Below are 10,355 nucleotides of genomic sequence, written 5' to 3'. Positions count from 1 at the left end.
CCTGTGGTCAGAACCTACCAAAAAAAAAATAAAGTCAATTAAATAAAAGTCTTGATAAATAAAAGTTCTGTAAATAAAGATAAAGAGAGACAGAAATGTGTTAAATAAACAAAAAAATAAGGCACTAGAATATAACACAATTTCAGAGAGGCACTGGCTTAATAGCAGCTCTGTTTCAGGGCTGAAGCCAAGTCCTAAGCAAGGGTCAGGCTCTGATAGTTTTAATCAAGTTAGTGTATCAGTTGTCCTGTTCTTGACACCAGCTGCCAAAGTGGATGCCAGCATCTGGCTCTGTCCAAGAATAAAATAGAGCTTGATTTTTCTCATAGCTCTGCCTTGAGTGAATGAAAAGAATGCATGAAAGAGTGGTCATACAAATATGACTTCTCTTACCTCCTGACTTGCATGGTTTTTCTCCAGAGTCAAATACTGTACAGCAAAATCTGACTCATGACAATTCCCACTCTCCATGTCTGTATCACACATGGCAGAAACAATTAAGTGCTGGATATGGAAATTTTTTCCTTGTTTTCTTCATTGTTTTTTTTCCCAACTCTGACATGGCCAGAGGATATAGGGCTGTGCTTGGACAGTGGTCCCTGTGCTCAGAAAATGCCTGTATTGGTTCACAGCCCAGCTGGTAAAAACAAAGAATGTGAAAACACAATTCAACACGCGCTGAAGTTCAGATTCCAGACCCAGTACTGGTTTATTTTCTCTTCAAGCTTTGAATTCTTCTAATAGAGGGCTTGTGTGTGTGCATGTGTGTGTGTGGTTTGGCTTCAATATTTCCTGGAGGAATGTGTCCACACAGCTAAACAAAATACCTCCCTGGGGGCAGCTTGGGCTTCACAGTTGCTGCAGCACAGAGAGAAAATTTGATTTTTCAAAGACAGAAATGGAGTACATCCTTCCAGAGTATGAGAAAAGCTTCATGTTTGACATCATTAATGGTCAAATGAAAACATCAAAAATATTATATTTTCCTTCAGTGCATTTAGATCAGGTGCCTTGAAATCTTGTCTATGTCTTTGGGAAAATAATGGCAGATACATAAAATAATCAATATTTTCCAGCTATAAAAGGACTATGGTCAGGCACCTTTTCCAAAATGCTTTTATAGGCCTTGTAAGTTGCTTTTTTTCCCTGAGGCTTGGTCTGCTAACAAAGAGGCATATTAAATACAGATGAAAAAAAAAAAAACAAACCTGCTCAGAGCTTTTCCTCGTGCTTGCAAATGCTGATTTGTCTATATGGCTACTCAGGCCTGACACCACGTTCCCCTCAATGAAGGCTCAGCTTCCTCAAAGAACAACAAATACATTTAGCCTTATCCTAGCAAGTTCAAAACTTGATAGAAAGGCTTATAAGATGCAACTCGCTAAAGATTTTTTTGTTCCTACTCCTATCAAAGCATAAAGCTAAACAGAGCTGGTTTATTGGCATCAAGAATGGGCAGAGTGTGTTTGGAAATGTAACACTTTGAAAAGTATATGTAAAGCAGAATCAAAGAGTCTGCTTTGATCACTTTGATACTTTCCTGAATGTGTTTGGTTTCTTTGACTCCATTTGCTTCATTTCTCTTTGGTGTCAGCGAGACAATGGTGTGGACAATGCTATCATTCTCTGCCCAGTGCATTACTGCAGAAGCTCATGTACCTAAATTATGCAATAGGAAGAATTGGAACCGTATCTTTTTGATGTGAACAAAGTTGATGCCAATCTTTTTTTGTTAGCATATATTTAATGAATAAAGCGGGTTGATGCTGCGTGTGTAGCAGCTGCTTTGCTGCCTGTACATGTGCTTTTCATGTTCCCCAGGAGCAAAACCAGCCTTTCTGAGAGTGCTGTGTAGCTGCACAGTGCTGCTGGCACAGCAGTTTAAATGCTCCATTCAGACCAGGTGGGACAACTGTCCCTCTCTGGCCAGTGCATTGTCACGTCCTTCTCTGGGCTGGACTCCAAGGCCTCTATTTCAGACAGCTGTGAGCTCTCTCCTAGAAAGCCATGGACCATTGTCCCATGCCTCTCAGCTTTAATTCTCAGTCAGAGTGATAGCTACTTCTCAGCCACCAAGGCAGAGCCCAGCACAGAGGGTTGGGCACAAAAGCAGAGTTCCTACCTTGCCTGGGCTCCACAGTCTCAGTGTGCCTGACCTTGAGAGACTGGGATGTATGACAGGAACACCTCCCTTTGTATCCCTGCTGCAGAATTGCCCAGCAGCAGCCATGGCAAAATAGATTGTGAGCAAGGCAGGTTGAGATGGGTCTGGAGTGCCCTGAGCAGCACAGCTGAGAGCTGGCTTTGGCAGGACAGCAGGGCGAGGACCCAGCTGTTGGAAAAGTAACTGGGCTGACAAGGAAAGAGGGGCAGGGGGGAAATATGCAAGTGTTGTCCCAACTTTCCCATACACTGAGTATTCTCACTGTTTCTTTCTGCACCCCATGCAGTCTGAATTCATACTCCACAGCTATGGGTGGCCAAAAGCGGCCAGTATTCCAGATGAGCAGATCCCTGCATTTATACCAGCATCAATATCTCCTCATCCCTTCTGGCTGTAACTCCTCTGACACATCCTAAGATTAAATTCACTTATTTCATGGCAATTCTAACTAGTGACTAACATTTATCCCACGATTAATGAGCAAGTACGTAGTAATTAACTTAGCACCTTTTTTGGTTTTTTGCATCCTCCATCATCAATATATAATGAGTTCTTGCACTACAGTAGACATTTTATGTGAAATCTCATAGACAAACACATAGTATTATTCAATTTGATTATTTCCATTAATCCAGTTTCTAGCTATCTGCTTTTTATTTCTGATCATTTATGTTGATACAGACTCCTAAATGTTCATGTTAGGTCAGTGGAAGGCTATATGGTAATACTTGTCACAAAGATAGACCATTATTAATAAAGTTAAAACTTCAGCTGTGTGTCTTTGTGTTACCTGGAAGTCATTATTTCACACAAGCTGCTTGGTTACAAAGTGATCAGTACATTAAATCTGGATAATTTAAGATAAACAGACAGGGCTTTCCTTTAAAATTTACTCAAGATTATTGGGGAATTGGGAAGTCTCTTACCCTCTTGTGCACTCACACATGCTTTTACCTTTTTTGGACTATTTATTTGAGAAAGGATGTTTTAACAAAGAACATTTAAATTGTCCCTGCATATTTTAGCGTGACTTTACTCTTGTGTATTCTATATATACATGTATATCAGAAGGACACTTTACATTTCAAAAGCAACAGTTCTCAGTTTTTTGAAGACAGCTGCTTATTTCAAGAGAGCTTCTCACTTGCAGGGGCAGCCTCAGTTCTCAGCAAGAGAGATCACTGTAGTGATATAACTAACTCTCATTGCTGATAAGATTGCTTTTTGCCCAAATGCAGTTTGTCTAGTTTTCAGCTTGGGAAACTTCTTTAAATTCTCCAGTGACTTTGCCAGCTAGACAACGACAGCATCAGAGTGTGAATCACACCATTTCAATGGGCTGATTGTGAAATAAATATGAACAGGAACGGCAGGGGGTAGCTTTTCTTTAGCAGTCAGAGTTTCCTTTTCACTATATGCCCTTAAAATGCCCAGGCAGACCATTAGCAGAGGGGAAGACTGATAGAATTGCATTTACATCTTTAATCAAGCCAAGTTCTCTCTTCCTCAGCCACAACCCTTCCAAAACATCAAGCAAACAAAACAAAACAAAACAAAACAAGAAAAGCTGCAGCCAAATAGAAAGGAGGAAAATAAATGTTAATTTGATTGGTCTTCCACTGGAAATTAGCTTAATGGTCCAAAATTAAAAGTATAGATATTTAAGAGCTTGGCTGGTTCTACACTTGAAAGATATAACACTCCAACTAGAGTTATTCTTCACTCAAAATATTTCTCTTTATGCCATCCCTCAGTGCTTTCCTCACTACATTACCCAGCTGTAATGTTGTCTCAATTTCCTGTCACTATATCTTGTTTCTTTTGGGAATAACTATAAACTGGAACTTCATAAAAATTTGAGAATAACTAGACACTGTTCTGTTGAGGAAGGCCCCCGACCAGCCTTGGCTCTGCCACGCCTTTCACCCAGGTGGTGACCATGAACACACCCCTGGCCTGGTGCCTGCTGCCCTGGCCTTTTACTTGCAGATGTGGTCAAGACTACCTGAGAGGATGAGAGGGCAACCTCTGGGTGTAGGCAAGAGCCACCACAAGCTACAGGCTTATTCTCATAGCAAACTATCAACAATGCCAGGTATGTATGCAGCAGCTACACTCCGTGTATCTTCGACTCATTCTTTCATTAGTCACCCAACTTAAACAAAACCAAACTAAAACCACGCTTGTAGGGGCATTTAGTCATCTGGGAACACATGTAATATGTGATTCAGAAGCAAAAGGAGATCCTTTTTCTGTTTTATTTTTATCAAAAGAATTTAAAACAGAAAACTAGTTTGGGTTTAGGTGGCAGTTGTTACATTTGAAACACAGTCTGTTGTTAACATCAGTTTCTGACATTGTCTGGTATTTATTTTTCCTTTGTTTCTAGGCAAGCTGACAAACCAAAAATACAATTATTAAGTTTATGGATTTTCTTAAATAAAATGAACCTCCACTCATTTTCATCACTTCTGGATATTACCAAGTAGAATAGATCCTCAGCTATCCCCTTATATTTTATACATTTTTGTTCCTTAGAAGAGTATTTTAGCTATAGAAGGTATTTGTCATATCATTTGGTTTCAGAACACTGACAAAGCTCTGTGTTGTGCCACCAACTCACAGGACTCCAGAGGTAATACTCTGTGAGAAACAAGAAATAATGTGACTCATTTACTCTTACTTTGGCTTCTGGGCTTTTGTGCTACTAAGGCCAGTGAACTGAACACAAGTTTTAATCTAAAGTGAGAATGTGGATCCACAGGCATCTGTGACTTGTGTTACTGATTTCAGGGATGACAGGATTTCTTCCACTATGCTCAGTTATAAAACTTGAAAAGCTGTGCACAGGAAGAAAAGAGAACTAGGAATGATGTATGGTGTGGACTTGTACCTTACCTTCTCAGCCATCTGAGAATTTATGTTACCTTGCAGTTGCTGGGAGTACTGTTTGTATCTAGAAATACACACAACAACATAAGCTATGACATTTGCAGTCTTCTAGGCAAGAATAAGTAGAAAACTGTGCCTGCTCGCATGCTAATCAGCTACTAAAAATCTCTAGTATAGGCAGTAGTTCAGCAAAGTCTCTTTAGATTCTTGTTTGGCTTGGATTGGATTGTTATACAGAGCTGCACTTCCAGTCTCATCAATTTTTCTTTCAGTGACATAATTGTTCTGAAAGGTGCTAGAATACCAGTCCTAAAAAATACAGTCCCTCATCTCCTTGCATATTAACCACAGTGTAGACAAGAGCTCCTTGGAGGGACAGCAGAGAGCTTAGACCTTGCATTTTTTAGCATTAGAATTCCCCAGAGGGCTTGTATCAGGGGCAAATTTGGTAGATGAATACATTTATTTATATCACCTCCAGTACACTCCTTGGTGGCTGACATAATTTTTCATCATGAGGGTAATCAGGAAGTGTGGGAAGCTGACCAGCAATGATAAGACCTGGAGCTATCTGCCACATTTGCATGTGAGAGAGAGAGGGAGAGAGAGAGAGAGAGAGAGAGGAGGATGGAAGGCAAGGCACAGCAGGAAAGTGTGAATAACTTGAAATACTGCTGCTCTAAACCTGACACACAGGAGTGATCTCAAAGCCCAGGCAGGGTCCAGACAAGGCACTTGTGTATTACTGGGACAAGGCAGCTCTGCCTATGCCCATGGCCAGAGAGGGAGCCAGGCTGAGAGCACCACTTACTTCACTGGAGAGGTCTGCAAGTTACTCCAAACTAAAATTGCCTTTTTCTTAGAAAGGCGGTGAAGCCTTAAGCCTCTAAATCCTGCATTACTAGAATCAATACACCTTGCAGTCACTGAAAAAGAGTATCCCTGACAAGGCTAAACCACATAATCTCCTGTCTCCCTGGTGTTGATGGCTGAGTTCCCACAGTGTCTGTGGGAAATACCATTATCCCCATTATAGAGACAGCAGCCAAGACAGAGACAAGCCAGGATGTGCCTGCACAGCAGTGACAGATACTTGTGTGGACATCTCTGAGCTGTGCTGGGCTCTGCCATCGTCCAGAGCCCCGTGTGCCCTCTGGGTGCAGGATGCTGCTGCCCAAGCCCCTGCTCTGCTCCAAAGGTGGGTTGGTACTGCCCACAGGGAGGGCTGGTCAGCACAGACAGTGCAAATGATTTGATCACTGGTCTGAGGTAGCACATGGAAATTATTCCTGTCCCCCTGTCGTGTCTGTCCTGGATCACAGGACTACCCATTTCCATATATTTTCCTCCAGGGAAAGCTCCCAGTGTCAGGTTCGTGCTAGAAAGACTGACAGATTTCAGAACAACTAATTTCTTTTTCTGACCCAGGTGGCTTTACCTGTTTCTATAACTATTTTATGTAAGAACAGGCTATTGAGCAGTAGCATTAGTTTCCTCAATATATATGTAAATTTTGAAAAATAACAATAACAGGGAAGAAAAAAGAAGTCTGTACCACTGAGTAAGCAAAAAGGACTTTTGCTTAATTATCATGAGGAAACAGCACTGAAGAACCAGCCCAGAAACAGTTCCAAGATCCTGCCTGCTTTTCCCATTGCTCATAGCTTGGCCACACCATGCAGATCACCAGCAGAATCTGCTATCATGGAGGAGAAAATAAAACACATGGGGTTAACCTCAGGTTCAAATGCAGGCACACAGTGCTGCCATATCAGACTTCCTCAGTGCCAGGAAACTGTCAGTGCTGTGCAGACTCAGGGCAATGTGTGAGGCTGCACAACCTCTGCACTGAATTCCAGCTGATGTTCACAGAAAGACTCAGCAAAGTGTGCTGTTGCACAGCAAGGACAAACATGACAAACAAGACCCTAACCAAGAGGCCAGGATTTCCAAAAAAGTCTTGTCCTGAGCTGGAAGCTTGAAGAGCAGTTTAGCCCTGCTCTGAAGCAAGAAATGGCACCTTCAGCACAACAAACAGCTGTCACTTGGGGCTTTGAGATGCTCCTTGAATACAAAGGGCTTTCTCTCTTTTGCTGTTTTTATGTTTAACTTTTCCTATTTTTCAATATAATCAGAAGTTCATTACATGAGGTGTCTCATGACAGCCCCCAACTATTTTAAAATCAATATTTACATTAAGCAAGTGGATTTTGATATTAAGAAATCAGCAACTTGCAAGTGCTTTTATCAAAAGTTGGTGGACACCCTGGTAGACTGTTCAAACATGGGAGGAATTTCTGGCTGCATAGTGAGTCCTTAGACTTTTAGAAAAATATTATTGTTTGAGTTTTCAGTAAATTAGAAGCAAAAAGACAACAAAGTCAATTTTTTTCTTTATAAAAATATATACACATTTATGCCATTGTAGGCTTCTAAGTTTCTTCTCAGCCCATGTGTCTGCTTTTGCTATGAAATATTCCTCATATAAGAGTAAATAAATGCACTGTGAAGAGCACTCAGAAATGTAATGATATCACCAGCCTCAAGAGTTAATGCAAAAGTGTGAGAGTGGTCCTGAGTCCTTGCAGGCCCATGCTCACTGAGTGGAAGAGCGTGATAAAGATGTGTTTGTGCTGGAGGTATCCACAGCGTGGTGGTCGTAACAAGTATGGTGGCGCTGACTGACTCCCGCTGTGCTCCCTCCCAGTGCCAGCCTGAGCACTGTCCCACAGACTGGAAGGGCTGTAAATAGCCACTTCTCCATAGAGGCAATCCTTAGGCAAGTTTTGACTATAATATATTTTGATCCTCTTCCCCTTCCCCTCCTGTAGCTCTAAATTCTATTTCAAGGTCCATTTTGAATATTGCCTCTAAGAGGCTATTAGCCTTTGTGAAGAACAGCTTGTGTTTCCCTGTTAAAGACCTTCTCTGCCCAGGGCAAGGAATGCACCAGAATTAATAAGTGGCTTTGCATAAATGGCTGGATAAAAACAGTCACTGAAAAGATTCTGGAGGGCTTTGGTACCTGTGTATCTGGTTCACAGTTGTGCCAGGTGCCTTAGACTGAAAGGACTCCCAGTGCCTGGTGTCACTTGCAAGTTCTCCTGAAGTCACCACTGAGCTTCTTAGAGAAAAAAAAAAAATACTTACTCATACCTGGACTCATAAATAGAATATACTCAGAGATCAAAGATAATCTTGCTGATGAGATACAATAGAAATAACCGAGAAGAAAGTATTTGTCTTTGTTTAACTGAATTGCAGATTCTGCATGCTGAGATAGGCAGTAGTGCTGATGAGATTCTGGATATTGGAAAATACTCATTTGGGTCAGTGTCAACTGTGCAATTAAATCTGACCAAGGGAATAGATGTGAATGAGGAAATTAAACTCCAGTACTTTGTGTTTTTCAGGGGAAAAAACCCCTACCATTTCTGAGGGTAGTTGAGCAAAAACCTCAAAGCAAATTGTCTCAGCAGTTTTTCCCCTTCTCAAAATAGCTACTTGGGGTGTTTCTTTGTTTGGCTTTTTGTTTGTTTTGATTTTTTTGTTTTGTTGTTTTGGGTTTTTTTTTAAATTTGATTGAGTGTATTGGTGAAACCTAGATCAAGCCTTTGCTTTCCTAAGTCATCCTTGGCAGCAGCTGGTTTGCTGACTTCTAGTACTGGGAGACCATTTATGCTGTTCAGAAAACTGCTGTTCTGGCAGAGCAACTACATTTTAGCAGCTTGCCAACCATGAATGTGATAGAAGGATAGTATCTCACTCCTACCTGCAGCTATTCTTTACAGCAATGAGATGGTGATTAAGAGTCTGTTTCTTTACCAGCAAGACTCACAGTCAGTAGGATCCTTCCCTTGGATGTGCACCAGGTAACTGTGTGCAGATTCATGATTTGGCTCCTTGGGGCCCTCTCCAAAGGCTTCTTATCTCCCTCTGGCCTCTTAACTGACTTGTCTGGGCAATTCTTCCTGAAAATAGGATCCAGTGGTCCAAGACCAGTCCTAAAATTCCCTCAACCCAGACTCACAACTTTTCTTTCCTCTTCAAGGATCTACCACTTTAACATTCAGGAGCACATGATGTTACTAAACCAAATGTTCTTTATGAAGGCAAAGAAATGCATAACAACACAGCAGTATACATCCCTGTGCTCCTATTTCCCCCAGGTGTTTTGGTGGATTTAATTCAGAGTTCTCTGCAACATCCAGAGGATGTATTTTTCTCCAAAAGTAGTTTTCCCACCTTCAGATGAATCTTCCTGGTGTACTACAATGCCAAGGACTGCAGTACTTCATCAGATACTTTATTGTTTCAGTTAATATCTTACTAAAATCTGAATTTAAAAATTGGGGGGCGGGGCATAAATAATATAAAATAAACAGTTCTTCATACAAGGGTACCTCGATTTTACAGGACAATTAACATATAATACAACATATGTTCAGCTTCAGGCCTGCATCCCAGCATCTGGATTTCTCAGCTCCATCTGGCATCTAACAAAAGAGCAAAGCCTCATAAATTCAACCCAGAAAGCAAAATAATTTTTATACTTTTATCACAGCCATATAGAGATGCATTCACTTCGTTAGAGACTATGAATATGTAAATACATAGGTCTCCCCAAGCAGCCATCACAAGCACTCTTGTTTTGATTGACAAATTGTGAATAATAGAATCATAGAATCACAAAAATCATCTCATTCCAGCCACAGTGTCATGGGTGGGGAACACCCTCCACTAGAGCAGGTTGCTCAGAGTGCAATCCAACCCAGCCTGGAACACTTCTGCAGGTGGGGCATCCACAAATTCTAGAGGCAGCCTGTTCTAGTACCTCACCAACCTCACAAGAAATAATTTCTTCCTAATATCTAGTCTAAACCTACTCTCTTTCAGTTTTAAGCCATCCCCTTCGTTGTGTCACTACATGCCCTTGCAAAAAGTTCCTCTCTATCTTTCTTGTAGGCTTCCTTCAAATACTGGAAGGCTGCAATTAGGTCATCCTGAGGTTTTCTCTTCTCCAGGTAGAGCAATGCCAATTCTGTCAGCCTTTCCTCATAGGAGAGGTGCTCCATCCCTTGAATCAACTTGATGCCTCCTCTGGACTTGCTGCAGCAGGTCCATGTCCTTCCTGTGCTGGGGAACTTTGCTTTTTGGAAGGATTTCTCTCCATCTGCAGCCTATGTAGTCCCACAGCTCAAAGCGATACATGTGCCAAAGCACATACAGGATTAGGATTAGGGCCTATGACACTTTGAGAACCCTGAGAACTTCTTCTTACACATATTCCTGTTGAGAT

Source organism: Parus major, chromosome 4, assembly GCF_001522545.3.
Source record: "Parus major isolate Abel chromosome 4, Parus_major1.1, whole genome shotgun sequence".
Classification (NCBI taxonomy): domain Eukaryota; kingdom Metazoa; phylum Chordata; class Aves; order Passeriformes; family Paridae; genus Parus; species Parus major.
Note: the sequence above shows the minus strand (reverse complement) of the source record.